This window comes from Penaeus japonicus, unplaced genomic scaffold (genome assembly GCF_977035675.1).
Source record: "Penaeus japonicus unplaced genomic scaffold, GWHDUDI00000001_assembly GWHDUDI00000004, whole genome shotgun sequence".
Taxonomy (NCBI): domain Eukaryota; kingdom Metazoa; phylum Arthropoda; class Malacostraca; order Decapoda; family Penaeidae; genus Penaeus; species Penaeus japonicus.
Genome location: NW_028234406.1, coordinates 7159079 through 7169672, shown reverse-complemented (window position 1 = coordinate 7169672; position 10594 = coordinate 7159079). Strand labels below are relative to the sequence as shown.

Here is a 10594-nt window from a genome sequence, read left to right as displayed (position 1 = left end):
CACGAGCGAGTCCGCGGCACTGACAACTTCTGACGGAAGCGCGATCACAAGTTCGTATATCCAATGCAAATCATAATTTTCTTATACTTCACTGCAAGGTAATAAAAAAATCGGTCTAAGTCTGTTCCTTGATTATGAACATCGACGTATGAATTAAAAGACATTATTTGATGAAACACACCCAGTCAAATCAAAGATTAATCCAATTTCCGTTGATGGCATTCAAATTGCATTTCTAAACAACAATGAAAAATCACTCCAAAACAAACGTTCGAAATTAACAGATTGAAAAAAATGTATCATCTACCGTGTTTCGGCGAAATGACAACACAAACTTGTTGGAATAGCGCCTCGTTAAACACGCATTCATGTAACTACTGTGAAACATAGGTGCACATACTCATGAAAATTATAATGTATAATAGATAAACATTCATTTTCAATCCTGAAACGTCATCAGAGAGAAGCGACTCCCTATGTGAGAGGCCTTTTATCAATAAAAGAAAAGACAGAAAAAACTGGCAAGCAATCATGAACACAGGATGAGAGGCAGAGATTTTGAAGCGACTTGTCTCTCACCTGCCACTCTGCAACAACCTCGCAGAGTGATAGCCATGAAAATAGTGCAGGGTGAGGCTGCTGTATTTCGTGTATTAATCATTCTTTTCTGTTTTCAGAAGTATCACAAGTAAGTTCATCACAAAAGAGAATAGATTTTCTTTAGTCTAACCACCTAAACAAAGAAAAAAGTGCAATACTTATAAACACATACACACCCACACCCACTCACCGATACCCATACCCGCAAATATATATATGTATATAAATACACACAGACACACAGACACATATAAATATAAATAAATGAATAAATAAATAAATAAATATATGTGTGTGTGTGTGTGTGTGTGTGTGTGTGTGTGTGTGTGTGTGTGTGTGTGTGTGTGTGTGTGTGTGTGTGTGTGTGTGTGTGTATGTGTGTGTGTGTGTGTGTGTATTTGTGGGTATGGGTATCGGTGGGTGGGTGTGGTTGTGTATAGGTGTATAAGCATTGCATTTTTTCTTTGTTTAGATAGTTAACCGAAAGAGAAATAGAGAAAGAGAGAAAGAGGGAAAAGACAGAGAAATAGAGATAGATAGATAGAGATAGAGATAGAGATAGAGATAGATAGATAGAGATAGAGATAGATAGAGATAGAGATAGATAGAGATAGAGAGAGAGAGAGAGGGGGGGAAGTCTTAGGTGATACACATCCACATTTGACTAGGTACGTCGATATACGGTTATCGTGTTTATGACTTAAAGTATTCAATCTTTTATTTTCTATTCTATATTCTCATCCAGACCTTAAAAAAAACACACACACAAGAAATAACCCCAACTACCGATACAGAATCTCTTAACATTCCTCCAACGGTAAAAGATGGCAACCTCTACGCAGACGCCCAAAAGAAATACGCCGACATCACCATTTCTCCTATGATTCCCAATTTCTTCCCATTCTTTTTTTACTTCCTCTTTTTAGATGGTATGCATCGGTACAATTTCGAGTGTGTTCAGCTCTAACACAGAGCTTGTAACGGATGAATAAGATTAGCTTCGCCTTGAACTCACGTACTTCCGGTGCACTCAATCCTTTTCACCTTTCGTGTAAACATTGTTCTAATGGACCAACTCGTGCTATATTTGTACGGTTCTTTAGTTAGCTTTTTTTTTTTCTTCCTTTCTTTTTTTTTCACTGCAAATACTCCTTCTCGGGCGGCCAAGCCAATTTTCTTAGAACTCGCACGGTAATTCGGTCTAACGAAGTAATATTTTTGTTGCCTGCTCTTCTGATTCGCTGGTCGCTTTTTTGTAATCTGTTCTGTTATTTCTAGGAGGGAGGGAGGGAGGGAGGGAGGACGAGAGGGAGGGGGTGAGGATGAGAGGAAGGGAGGGAGGGAGGGGGGGAGGGAGGGGAGAAGGGGGGAGGGGGGAGGAGGGAGAGAGAGGGAGGTAAAGAAAGAAAGAAAGAAAGAAAGAAAGAAAGATATATATATATATATATATATATATATATATATATATATATATATATATATATATATATATATATATATATAGACAGAGAGAGAGAGAGAGAGAGAGAGAGAGAGAGAGAGAGAGAGAGAGAGAGAGAGAGAGAGAGAGAGAGAGAGAGAGAGAGAGAGAGAGAGAGAGAGAGAAAGAAAGAAGGAAAGAAAGAAAGAAAGAAAGACAGAGAAAGAGAAAGAGAGAGAGAAAGAGAGAGAATACTCGTGTGAGTGACTGTCAATACAAACGAATTCTCCCTTTGTATATAAAATTATATGAAAACATTGAAATATATCACCAATATTAGCCCATTAACCAATACTAATGAAAATGACCCCTCACCAACTAACCCCAGTGCAACCCGCCTGTTAGAAAGAGCTAATCCAAGAACGAGGGAGGAAACCCCTCGGCACATCCTCATTTAACCATAGCAGTAAAATGCAACAATTACCCAAATTGCAGGAACGAATTCATGCAGTTGGCAATAATGATTCCCAGGCGTGAGGTCACCCCGTGCAAATTTTAAAAAGAAACAATAAACGGAATTAAATTCAACCTGGCTTACCTAAATGTATGAGCCCATACATTTCACTTCAAGCATGAGTATCTTTTTTGGAATAAATGGCCAAGACATTCATTTGTAAAATTGATTAGTATCCCCAACCCTCCCCTCCCCATCATCACCCAAAACAAACAATAAATAAAGTAAAAGAAACTCTGAGCCGCCGCCCCCCCCCCTCCATAAAAAAGGAAATAAAGAAAAAATAATAATAATTCATAAATAAATAAAAGAAAAATGAATATCATCCCAGCAAAACAACATTCCAACATTCACCAGACTGGAACAAAATACAGTCACGTTACGCAAGACTGCTTCCATAAGTAGTCATGCGATTGTGTTAGCATTTAGTTAACCGCGCCGTTGTCGGGGTTCAGGGTCGAGCCTTTGGGTCTGTGTTTTGGAATTATCATTATCGTGTCTTTATGATTTATTTCTTTGCTAAATGTTTGGAAGCTAAAGAGGTGAAGGAGGGAGGGAAGGAAGGAAGGAAGGAAGAAAGAAGTAGGAAAGAGGAAAGGAGGGAGGGAAGGCGGAGGAGGAGGAGGAGGAGGAGGAGGAGGAGGAGGAGGAGGAGGAGGAGGAGGAGGAGGAGAGAGAGAGAAAGAGACAGAGACACAGAGAGAGAGAGAGAGAGAGAGAGAGAGAGAGAGAGAGAGAGAGAGAGAGAGAGAGAGAGAGAGATGGGTTGAAGGGGTGGGGAGGAGCAGGGGTTGCGGAAGGGCTGATCATAATTCGCAAGGATGACGCAATTACGAGGATGACAGCAAATGATCCAGTGCTCACTCGTCCCCCGCCCGCCTTTGATCGCCGTAATTAAGCGAAGGCGCCGTCGCGTTCGTAGTTCTCTCATCACATCCTGCTCCTCCTGCTCCTTCTACCCCTATCCCTACCCCTACCCCTGCTCCAGCTGCTGCTCCTACCCCTGCTCCTCCTACCCCTACCCCTACTCCTCCTGCTCTACCTGCTCTTCCTACCCCTACCCCTATCCCTACCCCTACCCCTACCCCTACTCCCACCCCCACCCCTGCTCCTCCTCTTTCTCTCCACCTGATATATGCTCTTTAAAGAAATTAATATTTACAACGTCTCAAAATATGAAATTCTGATCTCAATCAAGACTTTTCCGCAACGTCTGGCGTCCTTTTTTCTTCGGTGGCACGAGCTGGTATTAAAACAACATAATTATTCAGCCTTCTAAGTTGCATGAATATCCAAGTTCAAATTACCGACATTATAAATACCACGTCAGACTTTTTTTATTTACGTCGATTCAGCCTCAATACAGCAATGTCACATCACCCTGCATAGCAAATTTGAATACTCAATCATGCACAAAGTTGAGTATCCTTTATAAAACGAACCTGGATATCCTTTATTACCAAGCTGAACCCTCCTTCACATACACATCTGATCTTCCGTCACAAGCAAGTCTGAACATCCTGCACAATGCTGAGTATTTCCCATTATTAACCAAACGGACGGGTCATCTTTCACACGCAAATCAGAACTTCCATCATGCACGAATCTAATCCTTCTTGATACGTCATTCACAGCATCTTGCAAACGCCATTAGATGAATATCTCTCACGGATCCTAAATCCCAAAAGACAAGGCGTTATCCTCTCGGAATTCACCTGAAGGGTTTAATCTTAAGTTACAAATTTAATTCAAACTTTAATGCTCCTCTTTAACTATATTTGATTTCGAGTTAAAACTCAGTTGAAAACTTGACTAGCTCGCTTAATCAAAGTTCCGGCACTAATTGGGCCGCGGATTTTGGCGTGTTCCAGAACTTTCTTTGGATGCAGGCGGTCGAGGTCATCTGCGACAGGGGCGAAAGAGAGTGTCATGCAAAATAAAAACGAATATTCATGGGTATCGCTTTATATTACGTAACAATCTATGTGATTTGCTCCTTCTCAAGGTGGAAAGAACTTCAATTATTTTTTTTTCATTTGATTAATAGAAATGCTACTTTTGCTTTACCTTTGACTATCATCTGAAATGCCGCATTAATGACGATCGTAACAATTAGGTTCCCATTCACAACGTCGCAAAATACAACCTAGAGAAAAATGCCAACTAATGGAACACACCAGAAAGTCTCCTTTTATACTGACATTCACCGACATTCGCCGAGTTAAATTGGATGAGTTCATCCATTAACGGACCAATAACGATGTCTTCAACTTTCCCAGTGCCTAGAAAAAAAAATCTTAAAGTCACTAATAAATTATAAAAAAAAAAATCTTCCTCCCTTAAAGAGCAAAATTCGAGACCATCTGTATACCAAGTTCAACGGAATGCACACAGCCTACAAACATGGGCATCATCACAACCCAAAATGACACGAGGAGAATAAAGAGAGATAATACCGGACAAAGGCCAATCTGGAAATTAAGGAAGAAGACGTTACTAAATGATAAAAGAGAGAAGGACTCGACTTGGCCTTCGCTCCGAACTAAATCGGACTCGCCCTCAAATCCCAAGACCACTGACAAAGCGAAAACTTCTCGAAAAAAAGAAAGAAGAAAAAAGGAAAAACAAACACGTTTTAAACTTGTCTCAACCAGGTGACTGTCTGCCCAAGCCAGTCGCTGGACGTGCCTTGCCTCGCTCCTCTCCGATGAAAATCTATTTGTATTCACCTCAGAAACAACTAATACCTAACTTCATTAGCTTCCCTGTTCGTCCCTTTGTACCCTTCAGTGATTCTTTAGAATTATTACCCTAAGTAACACACATTATGATTTCGCTGCTGTTTCTACTTGGAAAATTAATATTGATAATAGCAATAACAATTATAACAGTATTACTACTACTAATAAAAAGTAATAATAACAGAACTGATAATACCAATTGTCACAGTAATACAAAATAAATATTGATGATGATGATGATGATGATGATGATGGTGATACTGATGATGAAAGCAATAATACTAACATGAAAAATGTATATTGAATATCTCTATTTCACATCCCAAACGCCCTTCCAGCACCGCCCAGGCAAAGGTTGAACTGCGGTTTTCTATTCTGGGAAAAGTTGCCCCCAGAATGGTTGTTGTTAAAAAGCTGCAAGGAAAAAAGTTTCGATTAGTGGCGCACTGCACGGGCAACAGGAAGTACTCGGGGGTGAGACTAACTTCATTTAGCATCACGCCGAAGTGTTCACAATATCAAGGAAAGAGGCGGGAATGTCGACACTTTAAGACGGCCGACGGGTTTAATGAGCTGTTCTGGATGAGTCCCAAGCCCCAAAGCAAACGAACTTCTCCTTGGCCCTTTTGTTTAACCTTTTTTTTTTTTTCTTTACATGCGGTTCTCAACAACCAAATACATCATAATACGAAATATGACTCGAGGAGTGAAACTGCGAAAATAGAAAACGATATGAAGGGAAATACATCGCAATTAAATGCATAATTGCCCATCATAAAGTGTATATTTTTTGGTTTTGTCAAAAACACACACGAAACCTTGTGAACACTTTGCTCGCTCTTCCCATCAGCTTTATTACACGACCTATCTTTATAAAGTTCATAGCTTTATATAACTTGTCATACTACGCATGACAGAAAGAGAAGAGACATGCCTTCGGTAGACAGCGAATAACTTTGGGAGTGTTGCTTCGACTTTTCCATTTCTCTTGCAAATGTGATGCTTCAGGAAATGACGCAGACACCTCAAAAAGTTGTAATGAACCTGTATGCTGTCGGTGAGGATATGAGAGACTGGCGGCTGAATTGTGTGAGGGGCGGCGAGGAAAAGGGGCCCCAACTTTCCCTTCCCTTCTTCCTCCATCCACATTTCATCCGCCCCTCATTCTCCCCTCTCCTCCTATGAGAACCTCGCCGTCCCTCTTCCCATTTCCGGCACATGGGAGAGAGTGTCATCAGCTCCCAAGGCTGGCGCTGACGGACGCAGTTTGGATCCGCTTGATTCGTCATCTGTTACTACACGCCTCCCATAGCTAATATCAAGGCATAGAACCCATCTCTCTGCCTCAATATTTGTTTATCCCTTTCTCTCTCTTCCTCTTTCCCTTTATCCCTCCCTTCGTCCCTCCTCTCTCAAAGAGAATCCAACTCTGGCTGTTCCGTCCCCATCCAGCTTTATCGCCTTACTAACAGCGTACTATTAAACTTGCATGCAGCGGTCCCTCTTCTCAAACTTTAGAAATATGTTCACCAGTACATAAAGAATAGAAATTGAAGAAAACCACACACACACACACACACACACACACACACATACACACACACATATATATATACATACGCATACGCATACACATAAACACAGACACACTATATATGTATGTATGTGTGTATGTATGTGTGTGTATATATATATGTGTGTGTGTATATATATGTGTGTGTATATATATATATATATATATATATATATATATATATATATATATATATATATATATATATATATACGCTTTTACGCAGTCACATCCATATATACACTAATAACAATGTAACACAAACAAACTCATAAAGAAATCACAGACATCTACTATTGCCTTTTACATAAAAGGGGAAAAAAGTATAATAACCTGACAAGTAACCTCATCCCGATGCATCAGCATCCGCAGCCTCCGGATCACATCTCGACAGCAGTTACCCACCATTAGCGAGACGGAGGTGAGGCCGAGAGACCAAACCATGAATAATGTCGGTCTCGGATGCTCATTTAACCTATTCGATGGTGCCGTCGGAAGGAGGGAGGGAGAGGGAGAGGGAGTGGGAGAGAGGGAGTGAGAGTGGGAGTGAGAGAGAGAGAGAGAGAGAGAGAGAGAGAGAGAGAGAGAGAGAGAGAGGGAGAGAGAGAGAGGGAGAGAGAGAGAGAGAGAGAGAGAGAGAGAGAGAGAGAGAGAGAGAGAGAGAGAGAGAGAGAGAGAGAGAGAGAGAGGAGGAGGGGGGGGGGGAGGGGGGGGGGGAGAGAAGGAAGGGAGGGGGGAGAGGAGAGAGAAGGAAGAGAGGGGGAGAGGGGGGAGAGGGAGAGAGGGAGAGAGAGAGAGAGAGAGAGAGAGAGAGAGAGAGAGAGAGAGAGAGAGAGAGAGAGAGAGAGAGAGAGAGAGAGAGAGAGAGAGAGAGAGAGAGAGAGAGCACTAGCACCTTAATGAAGTTATCAGCTGGGAAGATTGGATAACGCGAAGACACACGGTGGGACAATACACCTCACCCTCGCCCCGAAGGTAGGGTTCGAAAGGCCATTGGCGCGAATTAAAACCTGGCTGCTCTTAGCGTTCGACGGGAAACTAGGAAGAATTAAATTGATAACAGCGGCATCATCTAGATTTAAATTTCCTGGAGACCTTCCTCTTGGCAACGGGACCCAGGAGAACCTCAACTGCTCCCGCCAACCGCTCCCCTTTTAGACTCCAGAAGAAAAATAAAAGAAAAAAAAAATCAAGATTATAACCAATGGTTTCCCTCCCATGAATAAAGGGAGAGGCGCCTTATCTTTGACCCCAGGCCATAACCCTTGTTCTACTCCCCAGTTCCTCCTTCCCCTTTCTGCCCTATCCCTACTCTGACTTTCCCACCCTCCCCTACTTCCCCTTCCACCTCCTCCTCCTCCGCTCCCTTTCTCCCCCTCTTTTCTTTTCCGGCGAGTCCGGGATGCTGGCGTGTAGGTAACGTTCCCGAGTACTCCTGCGGGACCTCCTTCCTAAGGTTTCGCCTCTGTGCAAGGGCTTGGCAAGAGAGAGGGGAGCAGGGAGAGACAGAGAGAAATGGAGAGAGGGAAAGACATATATGCATATGGATATCTATATAAATGTATGTATGCACGCACACATACACACACACACACGTGTGTGTGTGTGTGTGTGTGTGTGTGTGTGTGTGTGTGTGTGTGTGTGTGTGTGTGTGTGTGTGTGTGTGTGTGTGTGTGTGTGTGTGTGTGTGTGCGCGCGTGTGTCTGTCTGTATTTATGTTTGTATGTGTGTATGCATGAATGAATGAATGAATGAATGAATGAATGAATGAATAAATGAATGAATGTATGAATGCATGCATGTGTATGTGTATGTGTATATTTATGATATATATATATATATATATATATATATATATATATATATGTATATATATATATATATATATATATATGAGAGAGAGAGAGAGATAAAGAGGGGGAGGTTCTATTCCTTCATCTCACGTGCCTTTAAACAATACTTTCCTTCCTGCTTCTTCACTTTCGCCTTTGACAGGAATTACGTTCTGTCCATAACGGAACTCACATCTTAGATATATTTTTCCGTTGTGCGAACTGCAATGCTTATTAGCTATGCAAATGACTATGAATATGCAAAGGAATGAAAAATTCTTGGAAGAAATGCATCGTTATTCATGAAAGGTAATTCATTTTGCAATTCATTAAACAAAATCTCGCATGACCTTATGTTTGGTTCAACACCGCTGCAACACGCTGCCAAGATCTAAAAATTCATTCAGAATTCGTACTACTGCTATTACTACTTATTTACTGTGCAATTAATATTGTACTGCCATTATATTACTACCATCATTACTTACTACACTTAAAATACCCATTAGTACTGAAATAACATATGAATATGGAAACTGATAAAGTTAAAAGATATTGGGTGGAAATGCAACAGCACTCCCCCCCTCCCCCCTCCCCAATCAATCTATCCTTTACCCCAACTACACTGCCAAAGAAAGACATCAAAATTTAAATCGGTAGTGATAGAAAGAGAAATGGCTGTCCCTTCTTTATCCGGAAATCTCAAAGGCAGTTTCATCTATTCGCCAAAATCCATCCATGTGTCGAAATCCTTTACAATCAAGTTCTCATATTTTCTTTAAGTATTTTGTATTTTATAGTATTTAGTTTATCCTGGATTATTCGTGAACAACATTTCTAACAACCTTGAAATCACAAGTTATTAATATCATAATCACCAGAAATCCTACTAAAACCATGAAAATAAAACGTTTTACAAACCTTCCCCATCTTTCAAATACGCGTACTAGTCGAATTTCACCAAGCAGTAACCATCAGCGAATGAACACAAAACAAACAAAAGATTACGAACGAACAAAACGACTCAAATCACCATGAACACCATCCCTCACTCTCCTCGCGAGCAAACGAATACCCCGAGAACAAGAGCCACGACGACTACAACACCTTCAAAACCATTCATCATTACACGGCAAACTTTCCATTGTATATCCTAGTCACGCCTGCTAGTAATCTGGAGCCCCGGCCACAAATCACGCCCATAAATATAATGTCTGCCCATAAACCCTACCAGAAGCAGCATTCATCATCATAAGTGAGGTCACTTTGCCCTACCATGACGTTCCTCAACTCAATATACCAGACAAGACATAAAACACACGTTGTCGCATCGCCATTACGCAGTAGGGGAGAAAAGGATCTCGCGGGCATACTAAGAAGAATCAAACGAAAAGAGGGCAATAAACACTTTTCTAGAATGTAGTTACTATGGGATAATCAAGAAAAAATGACAATAAAGTGAACATAAAAAACACGCTGTCGCCGATTCGCAAAGACTTCGCCAAACGAAAAAGGGAGATAAAAAAGTTTGTAATATTCTGATAATACATGCCATAAAACGGCCACAGTCATAAACAGATCAACAAAGAGAAGAGTGGGAAACAGGGAGAAGGAGAGAGAGAGAGAGAGAGAGAGAGAGAGAGAGAGAGAGAGAGAGAGAGAGAGAGAGAGAGAGAGAGAGAGAGAGAGAGAGAGAGCGAAACACAAAGCGAGAACGAGAGCCAGAGCGAAAGACAAAGCGAGAGCTAAATCGACATCAAGAGAATACAGAAGACTCATAGTTGAAGAAGTGGCCCTTCCCGGCGAGATCTACCGATCATCAAGCCTCCCGCACACGGCACTTGGCACTATTTTGACCCGAGAAAGTCAAACCAAGCGACGCCAAGAACAGAACCTTGGCCGACCAACGCCATG

The 10594-nt window shown here is 41.4% G+C and overlaps 1 protein-coding gene across 22 annotated transcripts in view; it reads right to left on the bottom strand.

Annotated features, from left to right (window-relative positions):
* The window catches only part of rg (A kinase anchor protein rugose), a 1000951-nt gene that overhangs the window by 923314 nt on the left and 67043 nt on the right, over positions 1 to 10594 (bottom strand). For 6 of the 22 annotated variants that reach the window (XM_086535934.1, XM_086535936.1, XM_086535941.1 and 3 more), the window contains exon 1: positions 1 to 84. This exon is cut by the window's left edge and continues 1078 nt beyond it. The gene's annotated coding sequence lies outside the window, so the exon portion shown is untranslated. Of the gene's footprint in view, positions 92 to 10594 lie in introns of those variants that run through there. The other 16 variants (XM_086535944.1, XM_086535946.1, XM_086535948.1 and 13 more) reach the window with 6 other exon arrangements.